Below are 16,576 nucleotides of genomic sequence, written 5' to 3'. Positions count from 1 at the left end.
ATATGTATATATATATATATATATATATATATATATATATATATATATATATATTCCTTACCCATTTATCTGTCTGGTGAAGGGCACCTAGGTTGATTCCATAGTTTGACAATTGTGAAATTAACCTGATATAAACATTGATTTAGCTGCATCACTGTAGTATGCTGATTTTAAATCCTTTGGGTAAAACCTGAGGCATGAGCTAGTTGGGTCAAATGGTGGCTCCATTTCAAGTTTTCTGAGGAATCTCCTTACTACTTTCCATAGTGGTTGTACTAATTTGCAGCCCCAACAGCAATGTATGAGTGTATCTTTCCCCCCCACATCTTCATCAGCATTTATTGTTACTTGCATTTAAGATAATTGTCATTCTGATTGGAGTGAGATAAAACCTCAGTGTATTTTGATTTACATTTCTCTAACTGCTAGAGATGCTTAACTTTTTTTCATAAATTTTTCATAATATTTCTTCTGTGAAGTGCCTGTTCTGTTCTATAACCCATTTGTTAATTGGCTTATTTGTTTTGTTAGTGTTAAGTTTTTTGAGATCTTTATATACCCTGGAGATAAATGTTCTATCTGAGATGCAGGTGGCAAAGATTTTCTCCCATTATGTAGGCTCTCTCTTCACATTCTTGATTGTTTCCTTTGCTTTGAATAAGATTTTTAGTTTGATTCCATCCCATTTGTTGATTCTTGATTTTACTTTTTGTGTTTTAGGAGTTTTGTTAAGAAAGTCAGTTTCTAAATTGACATGATATAGATTTGGATCTAGATTTTATTCTATTAGGTGCAAGGTCTCTAGTCTACTGCCTAAGTCTTTGATCCACTTTGAGTTGATTTTTATGCAGGGTGAGATATGGATTTCAAGTTTTCTCAGAACTATTTTTTGAAGAGGCTATAATTACTCCAATGTATGTGTGTGTTTTTTTCTTGGGGGAGGGAACCTTTGTCTACTATGAGACAACTGCATTTATGTGGGTTTGTCTCTGTGTTTTCTATTCTGTACCATAGGTCTATGTTTCTCTTTCAGTGTCAATACCATGCCATTTTTGTTATGATAGCTCTGAAGGACAATTTAAGTTCTGGTATTGTGATGCCTCATGATTCATTCTTCTTGGTAAGAATTGCTTTGGCTATTCACTATTTTTTTCCAAATGAATTTTATGACTCCTTTTTCTATTTCTATGAAAAATGTCATACAATTTTAACAGATCTATTTCAGGCAATGAAATAGAAGACACCATCAAAAACCTACCGACTAAGAAAAGCCCAGGACCAGATGGATTCTCAGCCAAGTTGTATAAGAACTTCATAGAACAATTAATACCAATACACCTCAAATTATTCCACAAAAAGGAAATAAAGGGGCACCCTCTCAAAGTCATTCTATGTAGCTAGTGTCACTCTGATAACAAAACCAGACAAAGACATATCAAGGAAAGAAAACTTAAGATCAACATCCCTGATTAAGATAGAGACAAAACTTCTCAGTAACATTCTGACATATCACATACAAAAACATATTTAAAAGATAATGGGGTTCATCCAAGTGATGCCAGATTGATTCAACACAGAGAAATCAATAAACCTAATTCATCACATTGATACACTTGAAAATAAGAAAATCACATGATTATATCAAAAGATGCAGAAAAAGCACTTGCAAAGTACAGCACCACTTCATTTCCAAAACACTAGTAAAAACAGGAATAATAGAAATATATCTCAACATTATACTTGCTAAACCCAAGGCAAACATCATTCTAAATGGAAAAAAATCGAAAGCATCCCCTCTAAAAATTAGAACAAAAGAAGGATGTTGTTCCCTGAAAAGCTATCCAAAGAATTTAGAGAGAAGAAAGAAATTTATGAACAGGAAAAGAAGAACTCAAATTATCCCTATTTGCTGGTGACATGATTCTACATTTAGAAGACCCAAAAAATTTCAATACAAAGTGTCTAGAATACATAAACAAATTCAGCAAAGTAGCAGGATATAGTATTAACACCCATAAATCAACTTCATTTCAACATATCAGTGATGAATCCACTAAAAGAGAAATTATGAAAACTACCCTATTTACAATAGCATAAAAAATGGGAATCAATCTAAGAAGTAAAAGATCTCTACAATGAAAACTATAGAACACTAAAGAATTAAATTAAAGAAGACTTTAGAAGATGAAAAGATTTTCCATGCTCTTGAATAGGCAGAATTTACATTGTCAAAATGGCCATACTACGAAAATGCTATACATACATATGCAACTCCTGTTCTTTTTTTAACTGTTATTTTGTTTGTTAGACAAAACAACAAACAAAACTCCATAGGATCCAGTCAAGTAGGGGGGTTGGATAGCCAATAATTTTTATGTGGCTTAGAATTGACCAATACTAGAAGGAACACCTATATTTCAAGGACTATAGCAGTTAATTAGAATGGAAAAAAGGAGATATACCTTTGCAGAGATTCTCAGACAATGAGATTTCAGAGTGAATGATATAATCAAATTGTTTGAATACAGACCTAGAATGAAAGCAGACCAAACTCATCCTCTTTATATTAGATACCAAAAATCAAGTTTGGAATGGAAAAGAATAACTACATTAGTTAAAGTAAAACTGAAGATAAGTTCAGAACTAATCTCAGTTAGGAATTGTACCTCAACTGCCCTCCTCCTCAGGCTCTGGCAATTTTTCTGCCTGTTTGTTGTTGTTGTTGTTTGCTTGTTTCTGTATGATTAACTTTGTTTCACATTCCACCTATAAAATAAATAGTATATGTCTTTCTATGCCTGTTTTATTTTGTTTCACAAAATGTCCTCCAGTTTCACCCATAAGGCTGTTTACTATTCCATCTCTGTGTGAGAAAAAGAGAGAGAAAAAAAAAATCTTTATTACTTTGTCCATTGATGGACATGTAGGCTGTTTCCATATCTTGCCTATTATCAACAATGCTGAAATGACCCCAGGGATGCTGATATCTCTTTGACATTACTATTTCAATTCCACAGTATATAACCCAGAAATAAGATGTTACAACCAATCAATTCTCAACAAAGATGCCAAGAATGCACAGTGAATAAAGAAAGTCTCTTTAATAAATGGTGTTGGGAAAACTAAATAGCCACATGCAGAGGAATGAAACTGAACTCTTCATATATACAAAAATGAACTAAAAATGAGCAAAATGTTTGAACATTAGACCAGAAACTGTAAAGTTACTAGAAGAAAACAGAAAGGAAAAACTTCACCACATGGATCTGGGAAGTTACTTCTTGGATTTGAACTCCAAAATCATAGGCACAAACATTTTTCTGAAGTTCTTTAAGGGTATGTCAGTGTCATGCTCATCTTGGATGCTGTTGATCCAAGGAGGAATGAATATCCAGTAAGCAACTACTTGTAGACTTTCTTGACTACAATAGCTAGCACTAGTTACTGATTCCAAATTCGTATGTCATTTTTACACAAGATTTTTGCACTTAAAGAAAACTTATTTTTACTTTAACTATTGTGTACTTGTTTTGATTTACCCTAAATATTGTGAATTTCCTACATGCATTAATAGAGTGGAACATTTCAAAAATAGAGGGCATAGAGTAAGTACTAGGTAAGGATATTCTTTTAAAATAACTCCAGTAATTTAGTTACTGTAATTATTTATCTTTATCCTTTGCTTCAGGGGGTTAATGTATTTCCCTCTGTACATAACAAAGTGGCTAAGTATAAAAATGATATTACAGGCTGAACATTCTGAATGCTAAAATAACAAAGACGTATGAACTATTTTCTTAAATGTACTCATTAATTATTACTTGGAAAATGTGAACTTCAGCAAATTCCTGTGGGAACTTGAATATGGTGGACTTAAGAGAAGTGAGGCAATGAAAAGGTTCAAAAATCACCTCAGCTGGAAAATCACATAACATTAACTTCATGCATAATCATATGTGAGCAATGAATTTCAATTTATGGAATCAAAATCATGACTGGAGGTCATCTGTCTAATCCTTGAGAATAGCAGCTTTAAAATGAGAGATGTCTGGGTAATAAAATGCCCATTATCTGCTTCTACCCATAGGTAACCTGCTTTTACCCTCCGACCCATGAATCTGCCATGCTGAAATATCTGTGAGAGTGAACGATTCTGAAAATGACAAATTAGTGCCAGTGAATCAGCACATCCAGCAGTGAGATGTCATTTCTGCATGTCCTGCATTCAAAGGCAATGTTCCCAGAAATGGTAATCAGCAGAGTGAAGGACGTGAAGTTTTCTCATTCAATAACTTTGGGGCAAAAGGTAGAACAGAATGGGAAGAGAGAAGTATATTTTTAAATGTTGTAAGTCTCCACTTTTCTGAGCCTTTCAATTTCTTTAAAATATGTCAAATTTCAAAATATATTATCCAAAAGAACATATAGCTTGTCTCTCCCTTGTTTAGAGTTTAAGAATCTCATCTTCTGTTTCAAGAAAATATCTTATTTCTTCTTCAAAACTATCTCCTTTTGTTTATAACCATGTTCTTACCAGTAACTCTTATATTAATAACTTCCCTAAATGTCCTAATATTTGATTTTAAAATATTAATTCCCCAATTCCATCCTGAGTCCTATACTGAATTGTTGTGTAAAATATTGATATATTAAACAAGATACTGTCTCCCAGAAAGTAGCAAAATATCAAATTCAAACCAAGTTCTTAATCGGATGGGATGCATGTGATTATTTCTTCAATGAGACACTCAAAACTCCTCTTTCAGCCCAGCTTGGACTGGGTGGGGTGGATTACATTTGCCAAGTAATTAGCAGATCTGCACTTGGCTTTATACTGTATTGGCAGACCATCAAATAAAAGTAGAATCCTCTAAAAAAAAATCCTATGACAGCCTTTATCAATAATGATAATACTCTCCAAAACTTCTGAACACCTGAAGACAGAAATTGTATTAATTTTTCCTTTTGTTTTATAATACAATATTATATTAACTTTGAAATAATATTATGAAAGTTTTCAAGTATAAAACTAGATGAAAAAAGGAAAATAAGCTCAAAATTCTATGTTATTTAACCTTAAACACATACTTAACTTGATTATTTCTTTACATCTGGAAAAAATGTTTTTAGGATTTAGGAAGCAAAATTTATTTATTAAGTAAATTGTAATTCAGGGAGCACTTACCAAGTACTATACACAATTTCCTGCTCCCCTACAATTATAGAGAGAATCATAAAATATAAATCAATGGCTATCTATGTGTGCAAGTGCATTTTATAATTAGAATGATCATGCATATACCAAGTTTATGCCAACAGTCCTGGATTAGTTATCAATATTATCTCATTTTGTTGTCAAAAGTGTCCCACTTTGGTGGTTAATTATGTAGTTACTGCAGGTAAGAAAAAGACTATCAGAGCTGGGGTCTGATTTAATTAAATTTTGCCTCTGTCTTTTACCTGTTTCTTGACATATGCCTCCATCTTTTCATTTAGTAGAAACCATAATTCAACTTAAATTACAAGATTATTGTGAAGATAAAGTGAAAGGTTTGCAAAATGACACAACTCCAGTGTTTGGCACTACTGTGGGTACACTATAAGCACTTACTCCCTAATTTCTATTATTTGGAAACCCAGGTCCTGTTCCATAATTTTTGAATGAGATACCAAAATTCAAGGTTGTTGTTCAAAAATTTGAACAAATATTATTATTGTATTAAAGCTTTTTTCTTCTATAGATACTTTAACTTCCAGTGTATTTTACTACTGTTATTGTAAGTAAAGGAAAATTAAAAGTTAAAATTATTAGTATGGATTTTTGTCATTAGTCTTTACACTGTGCAATACCAGTTTTACCTGAGAAGATAAGCATGCTTAACTAATGTACAGAATCACTGAAATTCTATAACTTGTACTCCTTAATTTTTGCTTGCATATACATTTCACTCTTACCTGAACAGTGAAACAGTCGTATAGAACTAACTCGATACCACTTTATACCCAAACATTCTATCAACGGGTAGGAAAAGAATTGAAAGTATTAGGATTGCCCTATTGCCTTTCTTTTTCCTTCTATCATAATTTTCAAGTTAAGTAGTTGGTTCATACAGGGATGTGACACAGGAAATGATATGATAGAGTTCCTTGGACATTTCAGTTTTCTGCTATTCCCTTCTTATGCCTTCAAAGAAATTTCTGACTCAACAGCAGGAAAGATGATCTTTTATTAGTGCTCTCATCTTTTCCATGGAAACGTAACACAACTTACTTTGAACTCTGAGCCCCCCTATGTTCCCACAGTGATGAGGCCCCTGGAATTGTCTGTTCAAAACATACGCTTTGGAAAATTGACCCTAAAAGAACTGCACATGGTGTACATTTATGCTGATCTGCAGTCCTGCATCCCTTTAGAATTCACTCATAAAATATTAGCTTAAAATTTTTATTATCAAGAATTCAGACAGTAACATCATTAACGCATGCACAAAGTCATTCCAAATGGCAAGCCATGTTCTGCATCACAGGTCACAAACCTAAGGAGCTGACCTTGTGAAAGCATAAATACATAAGGGAAAACTTTCCTGTGGCTATCAGAAGAACCATGCAATAAAAATAAGACCATTAAAGAAAGAGAGAACTTTGAACATAAGTAACCAGGGTAACAAGAGAAACATAAAATGTCAAAAAGGACACTATAAAATTAACCAGGAGTTTACCGATTATATCCTCACCTACCAGTTTCACTTCAGAAGTATGAACTATTCTCTTTCTGTATGTAAATTACTACTCTTAATGTTTTACTTCTTGCCAAAATTTGATAATTACACCTCTCTCTGAATTGGTGTAGGTAAGACAAGTCCTATTATGACATTTTTTAAGAGGTCAATTGGGTTAATTTAGTCTTTTGTATGAATAAAGGAAAGACTTTTAAATTATTGAGATCAAGTTCAGTTTTCTGTTCAAACTCAGATGGTCATATTGAAAGTAGGACCATATTATAGTTGTGGACTTTTTCACCTATGTAGATGTATCTGTTATTGAAATAGTGAGGAAAATAGTATTTTTTTTTCAGTACTAAACTTCTGGTTCACAATTTGAGGCAAGTGAAGCACAGGAGTATTAGGGTACTGTTCTTTAAAAAAAGAACAAATACTCCCATCTCCTTTACATTAACATCTTATAATGAAAAAAAATAAGTTCAACCTAAATATTCAGTTATAGTTTTACTTTATTTTTTTCAAATACTTTCTGCTTGAGGTTGTTCATATTTCTTAGAAAAAGAGACCAAACTCATTATTTGTCAGTTGAAAAAAAAATTGTCTACTTTATGAAAATAACATTCCTGAATTCACTTTACTACAAAGAACATCATAGTAAATCAACCTTACAGTTTGATGTCATGAATAAATATTACTTTAAGTGAACATTTCCAAGCACCCCAAAATTCTTTAGGAAATTCTAGAATTAACGAAGTTGTGAAGGCCAAAATAAGCTTCAAAACAAACATGCCTGGCATTCATATTTTAAAAAGCCATTGAAAACTAAACAGTAAAGAAAATAATTTTGGGAATACATCGCTTATGTGTATGTGCATGTGGGATTTGTATTGTAAATATAAAGGAATAAATCTAGATGAAGCTCCATCTGCTTCAATGCTTCAGGCTACAACTTTACCCCATTTGAAATAAATTGTACCTTAAATTTGAAGGCAATTTTCTGTAGTTTGGTGTGCAGTACAGATTTCATCTTTGATATTTAGTAAGCCTGAAATCTTTCTAACTTGTGAAGTCTGCATGTCTGCAAACTAGGATGTCTGTGTTTGTGTTTATTACCTTTTTCATGCATGCCTTGAAATGACTAAATTACAGGTATTTTACATGTGTTTTGTGGTCCAAGACAGATACAGTCCACTGGTATAATTTATCTTGAAACACCCTGTTTTACAAAATTATAGAAAAGCACCGCAATTTGCTCAATTTTTTATTTCTAAGACTATGGTAAAATCTTCAAAGCCAGAGATGCCTTCCAGATAAGAACTTAGCCATGCAATAAACAATTTTCATCAAAGCTCTGGGTTTGGGGAAATAGAGTACAATTGTGGATTTTAAAATCTTGATAATGTTTCTTATTTATTAGCTATCTTGTCTTTTGTATTTTGACCTAATTCAGTCACCAAAGGCATCAACTCTTATATAAGATTAGATACACACACACACACACACACACACATGCACACGTACACACACAGACTCACAGAGCAGTCCAAATCAGATTATCTACAATCAAGGTAATTGTGGAGAACAAAATTGTTCATCTGTGCTGTGCAGCTGCCTTTTGGATTTTACGTTTGATCCCAAGTGACTGCTGAAGTTACAACTATACAAGTGTTCTTCTCTAATCCGTGAAACTTTTGCATTTTAAAAATTTTCTTTAAAAAACACATTTTGATTTCTCCATTCTTCCCAGCAGAATAATCATTAAGGAGCCAAAATCTCAGCAGAAAATTTGCACTTAAATATGATGCAAGATACTATGATACTGAAAACAATTTCTGCTAGTTTTCAGTGGGTATTTTATTTATATTGTGACTCCATCTTAGATTTAATTGTTCTACCTTCTTAACAGCTTAGTGTGTCTGAATATTATGAAAATATCATAATTTTATAGATTAATTCATTGTAAATTTTTGGCATGGAATTTGACACTTCTTCAAAGTAATAGAAATATTGCTATCAATTATAAAACGTAAATATTTGAGTTTCTTATTTGTTAGTGTAGTTCAAGTTTTAAGAATCTTAATTTTTTTCCTGTGTTGTCTGCCTATTTAATATTCTGGATAATCTGTCAGAATACATACTGAATATTTGTAGGGATTAATTATTTAAATTCTGCATTTTAAGTAATTATTTAAGCTATTCTTGATGCAAAATGTTGCCATTATTATCAAAGAGAATTTTCAATTGTTTTTTAGAATAGCAACTCTTTGAGATGTGATATATTAATCTACAGATATTTTAAAATGTCATTTTACATAGGTTTTGTGCTTATTTTGGTATCTTTCCTTCAGGGGTAAAATTATCTTTTGCAGATTATTCATAAAGTACAGATTTTTATTAGTGAATAATACTTGAGAAATTGATATATTTTCTCAATCCATACTTTCAAATTTATATTTTATAAAATATATATACTACATATATTTGCACTTATTTCACTTAATAATATCATATATCTTATAATTTACAAGTAATAAAGACATGTCTTTATTTTTGCAGAAAATGCAAAGGGGATATTTGTTTCACTAAGACAAAACTTCTGCATTTTATAGTTTGCCCTTCAAGTCACCTTCCTGTTTGTTCCCTATGCTATGACTGAACTTAGCACTGTATTGGCCCACAATGAACCAAAGGGGTTGGCCTCTCCAAAGTAGTGATGACAGTAGTGTGGTAGCTGCCTAGAGATATCAATCCTTTCATAAAGTTGTAATGATTCATTTAAAATATAAGAACTCAAAAGATGCTGATTCAATCCAAACAACAATAGCAGAAGTCTAGATTGAGGGGAAAAAAAAACAATGTTTCAAAGCAAACATGAAAACTGTTAATCACTATCAAAGTTATGAAAACTGATGCTAATTACTAACATTTACTTTGAGTTCATTGTATGGTATATGTTGTCCTGAATATTTTATAGGTGGCATCACTGAATCTTCAATATTTTATGTAAAGGATTATTGATATTCTAATCTAGGTTTGTCTAACTTCAAAGCCAGTCCAGTGTAATAGTAACACATGCCGGAAACACATTATTTATGTACCACCTATATGAAATATATACATTATAATGTGATCCTCAGGAAGCAATATTACATTAATAGATAAATATAATTAAGAAGAAAAAAATCCAAAATTGTAATAAAGGCTCAGTTTTAATATAGAGAACAACACTGAACTAGATCTCAGGAAAGCAAACATTTTGCCTCATATCTTCAAATCACTCAGTGAACCTGATCTATATAGATGTAAAAATTCTATACGTCAGATAATATTTGTCTTACTAAGTGCCAATTTAGAGAAAAACAGGATAAACAGTAAAATTCATCTTTGTAAATATATACATTTTACCTATTAAGTAGTCTTTTAAAAACGATTTGAAAACTTTATAAAAACATCAAGAATTTATTGGTAAAAATATTATTGGAATAAATCATTGAATATAGAATGATAAATAAAAATGTCATTTACAGGAGAAATTAGGAAGAATAAATATGTTGATTAACCTTTGCCTTTAAGAATCTATTAATGTAATAAAGATATAAAAATATTTTAATAATGAATATTCAATAAACTAATACAAGACTCAGAAATTTTGCTGAAAAAGGGAAAGAAATTAATAAATGAAAATACTACTATTAAGCCTTCATGGTCATGGTCATTTGGGAGCTGGAATTTTGGGAAAGAAAAAGATTTGTCTGAGTAACTAGCAACATACATTTTTTCCTGGTTTTTTTTTTTTTTTCATGTGGAACTGGGATATTCAGGAATGCATGTTTTCACCTGCCTTTGCTTACAGAATTATAAGCATATTGGACCAAATGGATGGGCATTTGCCTGTTTTAGTCCATTCCTCACCACTTACTATGTCCTTGCCATTGTTGACATTTGGCTATTTACTCAACCTCTCTGAAATTCATCTTTAAATTAGTTATAATGTTAACTGGTTCATTCACTGTGGAATTAATAACAATTATAGCTAAGTTACATTGAAAGCTAAATAAATGACTGGCATTGTGTTGTTTTAAAGCATATCACAAAAGTATATCTAAATAGTATGCACTATTATCCTTATTACATATTGCAAACCAGAAATTCAAAGGAATTAAATACTAGCTATTTTGTGTCATGTAAATCTGTGTCATATAAATTTTTATATCTTTATTACATTTGAATTTAGGTGCTGGATACATTAACTACATATTTTATTATTATATTACCCTCGGATCCTGAGATACTGTTTAAAATGTGGTACATAAAGAAAATAACAACTGTTGGCAAGGATATGGAAAAATTGTAATCTTTATGCACTAGTGGTAGAAATGTAAAATGGTTTGTTTTTTGTGGAAAACTGTGTAATAGGTGGCATCTCAAAAAATTAAATGGAGTACTGTAGGACATAGCAATTCCACTTCTGGATAAACACCCCCAAAAAGTGCAAGCAAGAAGTTGTAATAGCTGTGTTCACAGAGCATAATTCTCAGTAGACAAGAGGTGGAAGCATACAATTATCCATCAGTGGAGGAGCAGACAAATATAATGTGTTATATACATAGAATGACGTATGATTCAGTCTTAGAAAAGGAGAAGATTCTGACTCACACTAAAGCATGCATGAATATTGAGGACATTATGCTAACTGAAATAAGCCTTCGGCCAATAGCAAAGATGCCTTCAGTAGTCGGCATAGAGACAAAAAGTTGAGTGGTGGTTACTATAGGCTGAGAAAAGAGAATTACGAGGAGCTATTCAGCTGGTATGGGGTTTATATTTTGCAAAATAAAAAGACTATACAAGGGTAGAATATAGTGATGGGGGTACCACAATATGAATACATTTACTGTCACCAAACAATATACTTAAAAATGATAAAACCAAAACAGTTCAACTAGATATTTTCTAAAAGTGTGATGTGGTGTGTATGTGTGTGTGTGTGTGTGTGTGTGTATTGGTGGAGTTGAAGGAGTTGAAGAAGCTAGTGGTCACTCTTTTACTCTTTTTTTTTTAAGATAAAAGAAGAAGAAAAAATAGGACACTGACAAAATTAACTAAATTTTACTAACCACAACCTTTTTCATTTTTATGTAGATTGTATAAGAAAGACATCAAAATTACCACATACTGTAATTTTAGTCACTTTCTTGAAAAATACGTTTGGTCCAAGCTCAATGCTGACATCTTCTAATTAACTGATCATGATTTGGGGACACCAGTCCATGCTGCTTTTTAAATCAAACACCAAGCTGAAAGGCAGGTCACAGGAAGTCAGTCTAAAGACTCTATAATATACACTTTAATTGCTGAGCCTATCTTTTTCTTTAAAGTTGTAATTCCCCAATTTTGGATATCACAGTAAATTTGACACAAAAGATAGCATCTTAACATAGTATTACTTAACAAAGATGGCTGTCATTTCTGTAACATGAAAACCCTGTCAGAAACCACACTTCTACTTTTCTGTTGCCATAGATACCATTTTTCCTCTTGTGATCAAAAGTAAAAAACACAGATAGGTGTCATGATTCGACTATAAAGAATTGAAACCACTTCAGAAATGTATACAAAGACTCAGGAGCAAGTCACTTCTCATTGGGATTTCAGTTACACAAAGTGAAATTCTAGACATCAATAATTTCTTGGGCAGTGCAGAACCTGAATAATGGAACACTAATAATCTAAATGTAAATTGCTACATGAAACCAAAATGTATGTTAGAATCAACATATTGTTTCTAGATTCATTTCTCATCCATTAATAGAAACATTTGATAATTTGCATTTTATATATAAAACTTAAGCCAGACAAATCTAGTTTGAATTCAACACACTGGGTTCCATTTAACACAATGATAAAAGAGAGAAAACCTACATTGTTCCTGTGGGGGTTTTTATCCTGAAATGTATGTAATTTTGTTTTGAAGAATGGTAGTCACAGACTATCTATTGTTTAAGGGCATATTAATAAAGGGTGTATGTTTATAAATCTGGGAAGATTGAAGAGTAAAATAGTACAAATTAAAATGAAAACACTGATGAAAGTACTTATATGGCTAAAAATCACCTTATTAATTTATTTATTTTTGCATTACAATTCTTAATGCACCATTATACCATAATTTGTCATATATCTGATTATATGTAAGGTATGTTGACACCAAATTCACGTCTTCATACGTGTATTTTGTATAATGATGAGGGTCTCCTTCCACCATCCTTGCTATTCCCCTTTTCCCTCCCTTTCCCTCCCACCCCTATTCCCTATCTAGAGGTAATCTTCCTCCCATGCTCTCCCTCCCAACCCCAATTTGAGTCACCCCCCTTATATCTGAGAAGACATTCAGCATTTGTTTTTTGGGGATTGGCTAACTTCACTTAGCGTAATCTTCTTTAATGCCATCACTTTCCCTGCAAATGCCATGATCTTATTCTTTTTTATTGCTGAGCTATATTCCATTGTGTATAAATGCCACATTCTTTTTTTTTATCCATTAATCCACTGAAGGACATCTAGGTTGGCTAGCAGAACAATTCACAATAGCTAAAAATCATCTTTACAGAAATAAAAAACACACAAGCAAACAATCACCTTCATATGCCACTAGTAACCTACCCACTGTGGGATTGTGCCAGGCCTTTGCTGGGAAATAGTTTAACTTTCTCTGGTCTTTCGAAATGTATCCTGGGTGTGAATAATGACAGGAGATCTGAGAATTTATGCTGGAGTGACTTGGAAGTCTATAGTGATTAAAAAGGCAGGTTTGTTCCACTTTCTTCCTGTTGAGGATGAATAGTCCTAGCCAAAAAAAAACAACCCCAAATTAAAACGACCCCACAAAAAAGGGAAAAAAAGCTGATCAATACAACTATTAGGAAATCACTCTTTTTTTTTTTTCCTTGTGGAACAGGAATGTGGGAACAGACTGTTAAGTTGTTACACTTCCTAAATGCAATCAGCATTATTTCATATTGAATAACATTTGCAGAGTCAAATACTTATCATTAGTTATTTCCTACAATTACTGAGAGTCAACAGGTAAGATGATTGACCTAGATGTAAACTGGAGTCCGACACTTGCTAATATGGGACATAGAATAAAGTTAATATAAGCCTGAATTTTCTCATCAACATAACAGTTATGATGATAATATCTACCTTGTGGGATTACTACAGAGTTTAAAAAGATAAAATAAAAAAAAATTATCAAAAGTCCAATCACATGGGAAGTGAATATTAATTAAAACTATATTCAGTAACATAAAAATGGCTGTACATCAACATGAGAATACCATGTTATTTAATGGAAAGTATAAATCTGTTGTGGAAGTTTGCTTTTTGTTTTTTTTCCTAAATTACATTTGATTTTAGCACAGTTCCATACAAAAACACCAACTGAATTTATTTGGGTGAGAACAGAGGAATTTGAAAAATGAAACCCAGTAACTGAAAAGAATTTTAGAAAGAATATGAATAATCCAATAGTTTTTAAGATTTACCAAAAAAAATCTAAATACTATGATTATATTGGAAGAATTACTAGGAGGTATGTTAGAAGATTGAAGTCCAAAATCTACTCCAGCATATATAACACTTTACTATGACAAAAATATCATAGAAATCAGTGAAATGAATGCTTACTCATTCTTAGAAATAATAATCTTAGAAATAATAATAATTATTATTTAAATAATAATTAAATAATCTTAGAAAGATTGTTCGAGAACAAAAGCCAGGCTTTATTACATGTCTTACTTAGAAATAACACACAGGTGAGAGAAAACATTAGTTATAAAAATTTTAATCATTCAAATATCCAAATGAAAAACCAAGTGAATAACAATATATTTAAGATTGGAGCATGGATCTTTGGGTGCACAAAGCCATTGTAGAATTTCCAGAGGAAAAGGTATAGAGATATAAATAAAATGTTAAATATTACATATTAATATTTTCAAATCTATTGTGTAGGGTAAATGACAAAATGAGATATGATGTTTGTAATAATAATATTACACCAAGAACATTTTCAAGTCATTTAAGTAACTAACTCCACATTGGAAAATACATCCCAAATCATTCAGGCATTTTTCAGAGGAAGAAAATCAAATGGCTACTAAAATACATGAAGGTTTTATGCCATCAAAATTAAGTACTGCTAAATATTAAAGAGGATCCTAAAATTGGCAAATATGAAAAAATTCTAAATACTCAGTTTGATATGGTTGGACCAGGAATCTGCTAAGGTACCTATAGAATACTAAATTTGTCTGGTCTTTCAGGAAAGCAATTTGGACAAATATATCTTTCATTTTTTTTATTGTCTTTTTCTAACAACTGTTGCTCACAATCTTTCCTAAAGAGACAGGAAACAAAGATCTATGTAGAAACTTTTTATTACATTATTTTTATTATGCTGATAGTAAGCAATCTAATGAGCAATAATTATGGAAAAGTTAAGTAAATAATATATCCATTATTTGAATTTAATTCATTAATATTTCTAAAAGCCATTTAATGGCATTAAAATTATCTTTACCAAATGGAGAGAGCAGAATACCAGTTGTCTAATTGGATAATTTGAATGGTGTATAAACAACTATGAGCAATCTAAATTTATATGAGTACTTTAGAAATAAATCCAGTGAGCATATTAATAACAGTATCATGTTGGAATGGTGGTGAAAATACATCTCAACCTTTTCTCTATACATGTTTGTATTTGCGTGATTTCCCAAAAGGTAAAATTTAAGAAAGTCACATGTGTCATGTACCTTGAGTATTTCATATACTTTCAAACAGTGTAAACCTAAAACCACCTTCATGTGGTAGATTTTCTTTTCTCCATCATTCAGTTAGAAAAACAGAGACAGTTTATGATTTGCTTGAGATCATAGCACAGAAATGTGACAGAATGGCACTCTGATTCCAAGGTTGGTTTTGTTATTAGGAACTTATTGTAAATTGTAACAGTCATTGTTTATATACACTTCTTATAATGATTGTAAATAAATTAATATATCACTTAAAATATCACTCTAATAAATTATTTAATAAGTACTTATATCAAAATTAAATAGGATTTTTGGTCTCAGATGATCCTAAAACATTGGAATTCATTAATTTAAGGTTTATGGACACTTCTGTTTTTAATACCTGTGTTGCACTTCTTCTTTAGAGGAAAATAACAAGTTGTATTGCTACTATTGATATTTTAAAATTAACCTGGAAACAAATAACAGTAAAGAAACCAAGTCTAGTGATTAGTAGGTGAAGCACTCCCTATTGCCTTCTCAAGAAATGCTTTTCTGCCTCAATAATGGCATGTCATATAAAAGAAACGTCTCAGCTTACAACTGCCATGCCAGCAATTAAAATGAGTGGTCTGGAATTTCTTTTAATATTATGAAAAATTCTTGGTCCTAACAGTATTTTTAAATGAAAAGAACATGTTAAGGGGTAAAACATTCCTATTAGTTATCTTACCATAGATTTGTTATGCTCTACTTCCAAGCAGTATAGCTAATAATATGGTGCATTTCAAAATATATATTTATCAGTGGACTGCAATATGATGATTAAAATATTAAGAAATTATTTTTGCATCCAAAATTCCATATTTTTACAAAACACAGTTATATATATATATATATACACACACACACACATATGTACATATATACATATATATATATATATATATAGTAAAAATCTGATTTGGAAATTTTTTAAACAGTAAATTTGTATCAATTATCAATGTGAGATTTACAAACACAGTATTTTAAATATATATATATATATATATA

Source organism: Marmota marmota, unplaced genomic scaffold, assembly GCF_001458135.2.
Source record: "Marmota marmota marmota unplaced genomic scaffold, marMar, whole genome shotgun sequence".
Classification (NCBI taxonomy): domain Eukaryota; kingdom Metazoa; phylum Chordata; class Mammalia; order Rodentia; family Sciuridae; genus Marmota; species Marmota marmota.
Note: the sequence above shows the minus strand (reverse complement) of the source record.